This window comes from Centropristis striata, chromosome 2, assembly GCF_030273125.1.
Source record: "Centropristis striata isolate RG_2023a ecotype Rhode Island chromosome 2, C.striata_1.0, whole genome shotgun sequence".
Taxonomy (NCBI): Eukaryota; Metazoa; Chordata; class Actinopteri; order Perciformes; family Serranidae; genus Centropristis; species Centropristis striata.
In genome coordinates this window covers 30,942,912-30,956,576 of record NC_081518.1, presented here as the reverse complement: position 1 = coordinate 30,956,576, position 13,665 = coordinate 30,942,912, and the positions used below count along the sequence as shown (strand labels likewise).

General features: G+C 39.7%; 1 protein-coding gene across 1 annotated transcript in view; it reads left to right on the top strand.

Moving 5' to 3' along the window:
- dok4 (docking protein 4) overlaps window positions 1-13,665 on the top strand; it is a 70,659-nt gene that overhangs the window by 2,050 nt on the left and 54,944 nt on the right. The window lies entirely within an intron of this gene.

Sequence of the window (13,665 nt, the reverse complement as noted above, 5' to 3'; positions counted from 1 at the left end):
GATAGGAGAATGAGGATAGGATGGAGGGAGGACAGGGGAGGAGGAGGGAGACTTCTCTCCAGTGTTTTTCCTGCTCTAATTTGCTTTGACAGCTGCTCCATTGGCTCAGGCTCCGAACAAGCTTTACGTTGTATTGGAGGGAGAGAGACACTAAGTATTCCTACTGTCTCTCTAACATGGCTTAATTGGTGATGCTACAGTAACTACAGTCAGACTGATGCAGCTCTCAAGTTTCACTACAGACTTTCTGTTGCATTCTCCCGGCTTGCTAATTATCCAATACTTATGCTTTGTATTATAAACCAACCCGGAACCAGATTGTTGTCTCTGAGAGTAATTAGGCCAGAAGGGCTCATTTTTTCAGTTGGAAAAAAAAAAGTTTCTATTTTAATTGTAAAAATCTGAGTATCAATCTGCATTAAGATCTCCAAATATGCACACAAAAACAAACAAGCAACAGATTTTGTTCCTGTTTTCTCTCTGAGAGCAGATGTCCCCTGGCAGAAAACATAATGAGTAAAAATCCGAACTCATCAATTTTAACCTCATATCATTCCGACCCCCTTTTTAGAGGGCTGGGGGACGGGTGGGCAGGTCAACAGTAGATGCCACATAGAAGTGAAATACTCCACCTGAAAGCTCAGAACCTGAACATTAATTTGGGCACAGTGTGTCCAGTTGTTCTAGTCATAAATCAGAAATACAAGTCAATGTATTAATCATTCAGGTATGGGCTTAGAATGTTATGGTGTGAGTATATAATGGCCAATCCCATGCTCTATTTGTCTCCATTTGTTGCCACAATTTTCTTGCTGTTACCAGTTGTTACATAGATTTGGTGCTGAATTTAGAAAATTCTGAGAAAAATCCAAGCTGTGATTTGGTTTAAAAAACATTTGACATTTGAGCAGTTTATTGCAAAAATTGCATTTTCGGCTTTTACTTCATGTCAACCCTTATTGTTAATATACCTATAGAAGCCATACATCCTCTGAATCTCCACTTCTAGAGAATGTGCTTGGTGTACAGACTTTACTTTATTTAATTATTACCCATAAACCACTGCAATATGGAAGCGATGCTGTAATGCCAAATATATAGGCAGGAAAAGTCACAGTTTGGCCCTTATTTACAAAGTTACTGTAGTTGAAAGTGTGTAACCTATATGTTGTATAGAAATGTGGCGAATCTTGTTATCTACTGATAACGGATGAGCAGAGAAGAGTCATCAACTTTGTATTTTTTTTAATGATTGTAGTTGCTCAAATTTCCAAAGCAGAAGTTACAACAATTCAATTCAACAATTCAGGGATCAAGAACTAGATACGAGACCCAAAGATGGCACCTATTCAGTCCAATGAGAAGTGCTTGCCTTGCACATATGCTTGGAAAGTCTTCCAGCTTCCGGGTTTACTTATTTAACGGGTCACTTAATGTGCACAAAATGTGCAATAGTGTTTCTCCCGCAGGCCCCGCCTACAAAGTTGAATGGCTGAGCAGTCACCCGTTCTGTAGCACATCCATGTTCACAATATATTTGATTGAAGTCTTAGTAAGTTTTAGAACAGCTGAGTCTGCATGTCTGGAGGGTGGACACCTGAATTCAGCCCAGTCTACATCACGATTCGGACAGTTGCTTCAATAAAGATAAATGTAAAAACAAGGATTTTATTCAAACTTCAGTCCATGATATTGTATTTTTCATGCTTGCCCATTTATGATTTATTTGTCCTGATTGAGATAGGATGACTACTTACAGATTCTGGACTGGACTGTGAGATGATGGGTTGGTCGAACTTAGTTATATGTTACTGGCGGCTGTAGTAGTTTAATAATGTGCGAATCAGACAATTTTTTTTGCAATTGGAATGAAGCCCTCTCATTTCTAACTGTCATCTATTTCTGCCTTGTTTTTTTTTAATTCTTTCGTGCCCTCATCCTGATTTTGTTCAGGCTTTTCAAGAATAGACCAAGGCAGTCTGTCAGTTTGTAGAAATATTCTATTATTGTTATTATACCTGATTATTTTATTACTTTTTTCAGCATTATCACTCTTATTGGACAGATGACAGAGGACAGACTCAAAAAAGGGACATTACGGCAATATAGCATGCCAAGGTGTTCATGTTGTAGGAATAATACAGGTGATGAAGACTTGTGCATGGCAGGGTGACAAAAAAATCTCAAAGCTTAACTTATTACTCCTTAATGAGCGTTCCACTCATGGTATTCAGTGAATGTAGGGGGCCATCACATGAACAGATTGTTGTTTATCAATAGCAATATAGCCATGACTGTTAAATGTGAGTTCTATAGCTTACTTTGAGGTGGTATATACAACATTAAATTCCTTCAAAAATTCAAAATTCAAAATTAATTAATTTATCCCCGAGGGGAAATTCAGTTAGCTTTGTTAGAATGAGACAGTCTGATGGCTGTAGGGGGCGAAGGATCTTCTACAAGCCGTCCACTGCTGTTTTTTTGGTCCATAAAGGTTTTGTGTAGCAGATGATTTGGGTATTTCAAGATGGCCTCGAACATCTTGACAGTGCGTCTCTCCACCACCTCCTCCAGTGTGTCCAACCTGGCTCCAACCACAGAACCAGCTCTTTAGACCAGTCTGTCCAACCGCCTTGCATCTCTGTGTCTGATGCTGCCTCCCCAGCAGACTGCAGCATTAAACAACACACTACCACCACAGCCTGATAAAACATCTGCAGCATCTTACTACAGATGTCAAGAGATCTGGGCTTCCTTAAGAAAAAGTGGCGTCTGTGTTTAGGGACCAGTCCAACTTATTATCCAGTCACAGTTCACCACTCTCTCACACATGCCCAGCACCCCTCCCACCTCTACTGGTGCAACACTGAGGAAAGCCAAACACTGTTCATCTGCATATACAAGCCACACTGTCACGAGACAAAGCAGGTTGAAAATTTACTTTTTATTTGCCAGAATGTGTCAAAATGATAATGCATAACAGTCAGTTTAAGCTCTTACATCCGACCAGAACCAGCGAAACAGAAAATCAAGCAAAGTATAATAATGTTCTAAATGTTGCATATAGCACCCAGAGACTCATCCAGTGATGTAGTGTTCATCCACACTCTAAATGTAGTTTTAGTTTGAGCTCTTCCTGACTGCTTGTTTTCATTTTATTTCCTCATCGAGGTAACAAGCTCAGCAACTTAATTAAATGAATGAGTTGGTGGTTTTGTGTGAATGGATCATAATCAGTACAGGCAGCTTCAAGTGCAGCAGCTGTGTGTGTGTGTGTGTGTGTGTGTGTGTGTGTGTGTTTGTGTGTGTTTGTGTGTGTGTGTGTGTGTATGTGTGTCCTGGGTACAGCCTGCTTTCTGTGTCTGGGGACTGGAGCTTGGAGCAAAGGATTGTGGGTGCAGTCTGGTTCTGGTTGACTGGCCTTGACAGCGAGAGAGAGAGAGAGAGAGACAGAGAGAGAGAGAAAAAGAGAGAGATAGATAGAGAGAGAGAGAGAGAGAGAGAGAGATAGTCTGTAATTAGTGCTCTTGGCCAACCGACTGCCACATTCCACATCTGTAAATGACAGAGTGCAGGGTGGACTCTCTCTCTCTCTCTCTCTCTCTGTCTATGTCTCTCGCAGTTTGGTCAGACCAGTTGTTTCCACATCATAGCATTCAAACCCCCAGAGGAGCAAGAAGATGAAGGCGGTCCTCATCATCATCATCTTATTGTGCCGTTATACTGGTTCGTCCGCTCTGCTCCTCTTCCATCTGTGACCACCATCTTTTTCAGTTCACATTTCAGGCTAAAACCTAATTTTGTTATATTTCACAAGGTGATCACTCAGCCAGATCACTCCACTAGTATGCTGGTGCTACAATATACTTGAAGCCAGTCGATTTAAGGTGTTTTGATATATTTGCTTCATATTTGTAGTTGTTCGCAATTAGCTAGTTTGTTTTAACGATACTAATCCATCTCATACCCATCCATGAAGCTTGCAGGTAGTGTTGGCAGTAACTGTGTATAACTGTGAAAGTATAAATCTCAACATCACGTTATAATCATTTGTACTTTTTGTGTCATTTTAGACAAGTCCCTTTAATCAGCCCCTTCTCTCATCCAAGTAGTATGATTGACATTGACAGGGAGTGAGTTCCTTTGCTCTGTGCTGGTTAAGTGTAAATATTATGATATGGCTTATATTCTATCTTCTATCAAGTGTCAACAAATCTGACAACAAGCCCAAGCTGTATTACATCTGTTTCTTAATACTTTCTGACTTCCCCACTCTGTCTGTGGCCCTCAGCTCCAGGCCTATCGGGTTCTCTTGATATCTGTTTGACATTTTAAAAGATTCAAATCTTCAGTTTATAAAAACGGCTCAGCCACTTTCTAGTACAGCTGGTTACTGTACTTTATTTGCAATTATTTATCAAATGGAGGAAATGTTGTGCTGTTGGAGAGTATTTTCAGCGATGGATTAATCGACATTTGGTGCTCTAGTTAGTGTATATAGCAGCATGATTGTGTGTGTGGGATTGAGTCAAACTCAACTCCAGTATGTGTTCATGGGCAGGAAGGAGCATGTCACCAAGCGCAGCAGTGTGGCTCAATGATTTTTTAAATAGTTTTTGGCACAGAGGATGAACATAAATCTGGCATTGATACACACACACACACACACACACACACACACACACACACACACACACACACACACACATTTGTTGGTGAAACATTCATTTTTGGTTTGGGTCTTCTAATGAAATAATAAAATATCACTGGGCTTATCCATTAAAGTTGCTGTACAAGGAATTCCGAGCATATCGGTTGTTGTTCACGGTGGCATTAGCAATGTTAGCTGCTGGCCACCAGCTCACATGGTGATGACTGAGCTAACAGCTAACAGTGCTAATGCCACCGAGAACAGTCAAGAGCAGGGACAGAATATATTCAATAACTGCGTACTGGTTTTTTAATGTCCTGAATGTCGTATACAGCCCATGTAGGAGTAGGCACTGGAGCAAAGATTGAACACCACAGATTCCATGCGGTTTGTAGCATGATAGGCTGCTGGACAAGATGAAAACTGGGAAAAGTCAGGCTTGTTATTAGGAAGGTATACTGTAATGCCCCTATACAGAGGTGGTGCACACCACCTGCATGTACCAACCTCTACACCTCTCCTCGAAAAGGTTTAACTTTGCTGTTCATATAACTGGGGTCTGATGGTTTCTCTGGGGAAATCCTCTGCAAAAGCAATGAATGCAGGCAACTGCGAACTGAGATACAATAAACAAAAAAATAAATTTGTAGTTCAAATTCAACTAATAGAGTGAATTCTTTAAAATCATCAATGCTTGACATCAGTGTGGACCATGAGTGTGGACCATGATAGTAACAAGCTCATAACGTTGTCAGTTTGAGTTTAATGAAATACTCCTTCAGTTGGTTTTACTCACTAGAACCAATCTACTGTATCCGCTAAAGTACGGTGTAAGTATTTTAACCTTCACTGTGATCACCTCCCATTTCACCACCCACTCTATTTAATTCTCCCACATCTTCAGAGAGTATCACCTTAAAACAATTGTGTGTGCTTGGGTGTTAATGGAAATGATAGATGTATTCTGACCAGAGGTGACTCTCTATAAATACAAATGTGTGTGTGTGTGTGTGTGTGTGTGATGGGTTATGGTCTGATGATTTTCTGTACAGTTTTACTCCCATGTATCTCCCTCCTAAGTGTGATGGATAGCAGGGTGCTGGCCGGCTGTCCTCGGTGTCAAACTGTGCTTAGGTCTATATATGACAATCTCCATAGAGAAAACATAGTCAGTATTACTTCTTTTTTTACAACAAGGTAAGAGAGCTCCAATCAGACTGTGATATATTGTATCTGTAGGCTCTGTAAAACACTTTTGAAACCCATGCTGTTTGCAAATAGAAATGGAAAACAAAGGGACAAATGGATTAGATGCCAAAGTCATGCCATTTAATGCAATGTGTACTTAACCCCAGGAATCTAGCATTTCCACAATAAAAAAATGAGGCAAACATAGAGGCAGCATGGTAACCGTAATATTATGGTAAAAGAGGCCCCTTTTTGGTCCAGTTTCAACCTGTTTGTCGCCATTTATGACATATGAGTTCCAGCTTGACAGTAATGCTGATAACAAGCAGCAACCTCCAGGTCTGAACTGTGAAGCCAATGCAGAAGTGTCTTAAACCTGCATTCTTTCTAATGACTAGCAGGGGCGACTCCACTGGTTGCAAAAAAAGTCTGATTGTATATATTGTATATCCTACTTCTCACTTGATTTATTACCTCAATAAACATTGTCTCAATGAGTTCATAGTGTCAATCGGTTCTTTTGATTCTTCTACAATACAGCATGGTTGCTACCTCAGTGCATTGCGCGTTTCATCATCTCATGTGTTTTAACTTCTGAAAGTTAATTGTAACATTTTGATTGCTTAAAAATCTCTTGTACAACATTTTGTTGTACAAAAACACTACAGTACTACTACAGATTCCCCATGCTTACCAAGCTAGCTAACTAGTGCTAGGGCTAGTGTAAGCTGGTATCATGCTCCTGATCTGTTTGGTAAATGTACTGGTTCCAAAATTAAAAGATGGCAAAATCCAAAAAGCCAAGGCTTTTGCTGAGTTTTTAAGCCTCTATGACTAGAAGTCAAATAAAAAGGTTTCTTATTTTTTTTCCATAAGTATCTCTTATTAAGAATGTTTTGACAGCAGTTGTGAGATTGTGTGTGTGTGTGTGTGTGTGTGTGTGTGGCCCTGCAGGATGTCAGATAGCTGAACAAACACGTGTGGCAGCTTCACATCGATGAAACGGCATACTAAAATATTTATAGCAGTTTTTCGACCAGTCTCTGCCTCTTCAGCTGCTGCTGGCTGAAATGGGAATCCACAAGTTCTTATATAATGTGAGAAAAACTGCTGAACTCTGCTTTGTGTTTGGAAAGTGGCATCGACCTGAATTATTAGTAGGGTAGTCATATGTGGTTTCTATTGAATGCACTCAGCTTCAAAAGTAAGTAGACCCAGTATGATGGTTACCATATTGCCATGAATAGGCTTAGTAACCTTAAAAGGACGCGTCAGATTGGCTGACAGGCATCTCGTGCTGCAGCATGTAGATGAATGGCCATTAGTGTTTCATATCACTGTTAAAATATAACACGTGTAACATAAGTGTTGCAAAGAAGTGTGGTTTAACAATAAAAACGTTTATGAAGAGGGCAAAGCTCCAACCACTTTAGATACAATACGACAGTTATTGCTCATTATGAGGGCTTTATTTATATATCGGTTTGTTTAAAGAAAAAAAGAAGGAAAAAAACAAACTAAAAATAGTTTTTAAGTATCTAATGAAAAAAACCAATGCATTGAGTTAGTAAGTTGATTATCTTTTCTCTGATATAGATTGATTGATAAAAACAGAGAATAGCAACACATTTCCAAAATTTTGAAGCTAAGTTTCAGTTGACTAATTGGACTCAGGTGTAATAAAGCTGCTGGTTAGAAGCGTCCAGTGTGTGATCTTGGCACTGAACAACTGTGAGAGTGAGTTGTGACGCCAAAGCAGCTTTGTTTTTGTTTGAACCAACCTCCAACAACGACAAAAAAACCTGAACAATAACTATCTACTGATGCCACTGGACCCCACATACCTCCTAACACTACACTGGGAAAAAGAAGTGTATTATTATTTGAATATGGAAAAGACAATAGAAGACAATAGAAAAGAACAAATGAAATACATTTAAATCATATGGGGAGAAGTATTACACACACTCAGTAAATAAAAACCCAAACCTGCTTTTAGATTTTTGTTCTTAAGACAGGTGGACAATAAGAACACCTGGGACATGATAATAAAGTGGAAAGGCTGAAAAATCTGTTGGTGAAGGATAACACATGACTCTTTTTGATAGACGTGAATTTTACTTAAAAATGTATACATAACATATATTTATGTTCATTGATATTTTACAGATATGAAGATACTTAGCTTGAGCTTGTATCTTTAATTTGTCTGGCAAATGGTGTGCTGTTGTCTGTTTTGTTTTCCTTTTTTTAACAATTTATAAATTAACATTTTTTCATACAGTTTACAGCATCAGTAACGGCAGTAAATGGAATTTGAAGTTCTACTGTAGAACTTCAAATTCTTGTTTTGTTTTTCAATCTGGGTCTTTGTTTTGTTTGTGGGAAGTGTATATGATGTAGATTGTATACAAACAAAATAAATGAGAATATATATATATATATATATATATATATATATGCTTTTGTTCTTGGAAAATGTAATGGACATTTTAACGAATTTAATAATTTCCTCATATTGAATGACTAAATAAGTAATCACTTTGTTGTAATCAACAGGTTAATACATAATTGAAATAATCATTGGTTGCAGCTCTATAATATTTAATAAAATGAATCAGAGTCCTGAGAACAAATTGCCAAGCAAGGAATAACCTTATGCTTTCAACCCTTTGTTGAACAGATAGCGCCATCTATGCTAAGCTTAATTTGACCATCACTAATTTAAAAGAAATCAATTGAAGGAGGCAGAAAAGCTTTGTTGAACTGAAAGGAACCGCAGGGTTGGTGTTAACTCTCTGAGGGTCCATCGCTGCGACAACATTTCCTTCTACAAATGTTGATGAAAACAACTTTAAGTGATATTTAAAATAATTGATAGTGGGTAGTTTTCCAACTGAAATTTGAACAGAGAACTTAGTTTAATCTGTTTTTTAATCCCAGGGTGCTGTGAAGAATGACTCTGACTCAGTCTTGCTAAACAAAGTGTGATAAGGAGGACTTTGTGCTTGAGTGGAAGCCAGAGAGGAGAGGCCAGTGTGGAGGTGATGTGGGACCTATGGCTAATGTTTGCCAAAAGCATTGCAGCAGCAATCTGCAGCAGCAATCTGTACCAGCGGGAGCCAGGTCATCACAACAAGAATGTACAGTCATGATGATATAAAGGTGATATAAAGGCTTCATATAAGGGTAAAAAAATAAGAGCTAGAGGAAGATTTAATGCTGATGATGCTCGGGACAATCAGCTGCTGAAATGGCAACTCACTGATTAAATAAAGTCCTTATTACAGGTATATAATGAACAGGGCTTGTATTTATCAGACCTATTAGTTAAACGTTTATTTGCTAAATTTTAATTACCTTTAGCAGCTAAAAGTAAGTTTAAAAAAAAAAAAGTCAAAGTGACCTTTAAGAGCAACACATCACATTATCACATTATTAACCAATTTGATGCCACTTTTAAAACATGGTTTGATTAACTTAATGTGTGAAGATTGGAAGAGACAGAGGAAGAGGCTCCGTCCTTTTATTTGATCTCTCCTAGGTGTGTGTGTGTGTGTGTGTGTTAGTAGTTGAAATTTTGAAAATACATTTGTCAAGGTGTATAACTCCTGTAGGGCTGTAGGGCATTCATGTGTACATCAATCCTTTCTTAGAGGCTATTATGTCATCCTATACCAATCTGTGCGTGTGTGTGTGTGTGTCTGTCTCAATGTTTGGCAACACACACATGCACACATGACAGGCGCCAGTCTCTGTAATATCTGAAGACAGCTCAGTGGTCTGTCCCAGCAGTGGCAGATGGTGTTCATTGACCAGTGCCCTTTTGCTGCTCCCCTCCTTCCCTTCTTCCCTCTTCCGTCCTAGTTCCCTTCCTTACTTCCTCACTTCCTTCCCTTCTTTCTGCCCCTTAGTCCCTTCCTTCCTTCATGCAATCCGGATGAAGGCATGTCTCTCTCTAGCCTTGAACTTTGAAAGCCCTCACCAGACAGTAGCAACTGCCAAGGATTTTGTGCTACCCACTGTGCCCTGCATGTGTGTATGTGTGTGTGTGTGTGTATGTGTGTTCATAGAGAGTTGAAATACGCCAATTTAGTCTCTGTAAAGTTTGTGTCCAGGTCCAGCTTCACTGCTGAGGGGTGAAAATATTTGGGTACATTTTATAGAGTACTATTTCACAATAATTAGGTATTGAATTATGAGAATTGTTCTCTTTTATGCAGTATTTCCTCTTAGATACTTTTCAGTGCCTTTCCAATGAGATTTTCACAAGCTATTTTTGTTGTTTATGCCTGCGTTACACCTCGAGATAAGGCTGTATATATATTAAGTTCTCTGTGGTTCTGGCATGCTGGCATGATGGTGTACATTACAGATTTAATGCAGCTCTTATATTCATTATGAGTTTTTTGTGTCTCCCTCTATGATGACAGGATATGTGTTAAGATTTCCGGTCAAAGATTTAATACAATAACAACACAGATGCCGTTACATTTGTAACAATATGATACACTGCCATTCGATGCCGATGTGATGCATTTCAATTACGCTGAAATTTACTATTGATTGTTTATATTCAATAGGTTTCAATATTTCTAGCACACACATTTTGAGAGAGAGAGAGAGAGAAAAGATGATCTTTCCTATTACATTAGAAGATGTACACACAATGCAATATGACAACATGATGCACATAATATTATTTTTTTTAAACAGATCAAAAGAACCACAAGCTGTGTGCAATTTATTGCTGAGCCGAGGCCGGCAACATGAAGGAGATCAGTAGAGGTGAGAGTGTGTGTGTTTTGAAGTGATGAGATAAGACACGGCAGAGTCAAAGAAAACTAAAACTGCACAAATATGGAAACATTTTTGATCCCCACTCTCTGCTTCCTCTTCTGTTTATTGGAAGATGGTAAACCAGCTTAGAGGTTCATCACCACCACCAAGTGGACTTGAATTACACTATCATTCATGCACACTCTCAGTCTCATTATGTTCCAATCAGGAGCAGATATTGAGTCAAGTGCCACAGTTAGTGGTAAAATTCAGTATACTTGTACAGTCTGGTGTTTTACACTAACGCTATTCTTTTAACTTTTGTTTCAATTATGGAATGAGAAATATCCAAGATTTATATTTGGCAGTTAACTTTTTAGCAAGCATACGTTAATACACAGGACAATATGTTACTATTCCTTGTGCCATAATCCTAGGTAGAAACACATTTAGTAGTCCATTTCAGATTAACAACCAGTAACCAACCAAGTGATATTACAATCATCAGATATAACCTTATAGGAGACATCAGGCTACGCCTTCATACATCTACAGAGTCACTCCTCAGATGGACCAATCACCAGCTACCTATCCTAGCCACCAGCGGTATGCAGCATGTCATTTGGGGTTATCAAGTGGGCACCTTCTCTCATCGATGCTTCATTAAGTTAGGCCCACAACCCCTCAGAAAGGCTTAACGGTGTAAACCAGCGTCCTGGAAACACCCCCCTCCACACCACCACCGCAAAAAAAACACACTAATGCCTGTCCTCAACCTACACATGATTCTATAAATTCTTCCCTAACGCATACACCAAAGAGCCTCGCAGCCAGCCGTGGACTCGTGTGTTTTCCTTCCGACTAATCAAAACTCAAGGACCCCGCAGCTACGCTACCTGGGGCTGTCCGGAAAGGTGCCTGAGTAAAATTAACAATACAAATAACGGACTGAATAGGGACAGAATACCTTGTCATTCTTGGCTACATCATTAGCACCATTCGGCCCTACCGGACGACTAAGGCTGTGTCTAACCTCACTGGCGGCGTTAATGCGCGCTCAGTGCCGTTGGTTCCGCATGGCATTCTTAGCTAAAACATAAAAAGTCCCTCAACGAACTCCCCAGCTAACATGCTTCCTTCTCATCCACAACCACTCACTTCCTTGCTCTGCTGCCTGCGACATGTTTTTAACTGCCAGTTTCAAGCTCCGTCCACGAATACCCAACTCGCTTAGCAGAGCAAACACAGACTTTGCAACAAAACCACGACAGCCAACTTTTACCAGTCGTGCATACGCCCTCGAACCTCTCTGCTCTGCATCTTCTGCTAGCTCAGAATACCTATTTTTCTTGCGCTCGTTGGCTTCCTCAACTCTGTCTTCCCAGGGGACAGTGATCTCAATAAAGTACACAACCTTCTGTGTATCAGACCACAACAATAAATCTGGTCGTAGCTGGGAGCTAGCAATATGATTCGGAATGGTTAGCTGCTCGGTTGAGTCAGCCTTCAAATTCCAGTCTCCGCCCCTCTTAGCTGTCCTATCTGCTGTTTGGACTTAATTGAGTTAATTTTCCCTCCCTCACGTACAAATTCAATCTGTCTAACTTCCTTACCAGCAACTGAAGAATTTACTTCTATCCTCTTTTCCTCAACTGCAGCTGCCAAGTGTTTCAATATCTGGTTATGATGCCAGGTATAACGCCCTTGAGAGAAACTACCCTTACACCCTGACAGTATATACCTGAGTGTAAACACACTGGAACACAGTCATTTTATGCCTCCTACCTGGGAGCTGAGGCAGGAGATATTATGCTATCTGGTTGTCCATCCGTCCGTCCAAGGATGAACTGGTTAAATATTAAAGTTCAAAGGTCACTGTGACCTCCCAAAATATGTAGGATAAATTGATAAATAGCTGAAATGTTATATCTAAAAAATATCATAATGTCCTGCAAAATCTCCTTTTCGGAAACTACCGCTTGGCTTGTTTGTAGGGGTATACAACGGTGAGGTGGCGATTCCAGTTTATTAAAGGTGTATGGGCACAAATAAATGTAAATTGAACTCCTTTTGATTGTGTATATGTGCGTATGTGCTTTTATGAGTGTGTTTCTATGTGTGTACATTTGTGTGATTGCAAGGACTTGTTAGAAGCCAAAGACAGCATACAGGCCCAATGATCTGGTGCAACTATGTGATAGTGCATATTCTTGTCAGGGGCGGATTTGTTGCTCACTAAAACTAGTCAGCATGGAAGTTAAACTGTCACACTTGTAAACAAGGCTCTGGTCTCCAAAATCAATTTGCTGCACATGAACGTGATGGTTGCTGATGGCAGCCAAACAACTGAGGCTTAGTCTGCTGCTGCAGCTACTGCACTCACTGTAAGTCACTCTGCAGATGAGTGCCAGAGAAATGCCTAAAATGGAAATGGAGAGTGGAACTAATGGGTGGACGGTGCCCATTGAGCACTACTGATATCAGCCAGGTTGTCAACACTGTGGCACTGTAGCAAGTAAAACATCAACAACAACACAACATCTTCAGCTAATCATTTATCAGTTTATTACGCATTTGGAGCAGTTGTTTGGCTTCCTGTAAGTTTGTGCTAAGCTAATCTTTCTTGTGTATGGAAGTCATAACATCAACTTTTGGTGGCTAATTTAGCCGTCTTTTAACGATCCTCACAGGATGCAGGTGAAGCCCAAACTCATAAGCAAGGCTGTATCTGAGGTGGGGGAAAAAATCCATACAGCATAGTATTGCAATATTTTGCGTGGCAATATTATATTGATTCAAGGCCGCCATATATTGATATTTAGTGTCCAGACCGTTTTTGGTTTATTCCGGAATCCGTTGCTCACTTTTAGGAATATACTGGAGCTACTAGGTACTACTACTAGGTGTCATATGAAACTGGAAGATCTAAGGTATCTAGGGGCACCATGTGCGTCAGGATATTGTGTCGGGAAGTTGTCGAAATAACCCTGCAAAGTTAGACTATTTTTCATGTTTCATGGTGATTTTTTTAAAGCAGTCATGTGGCC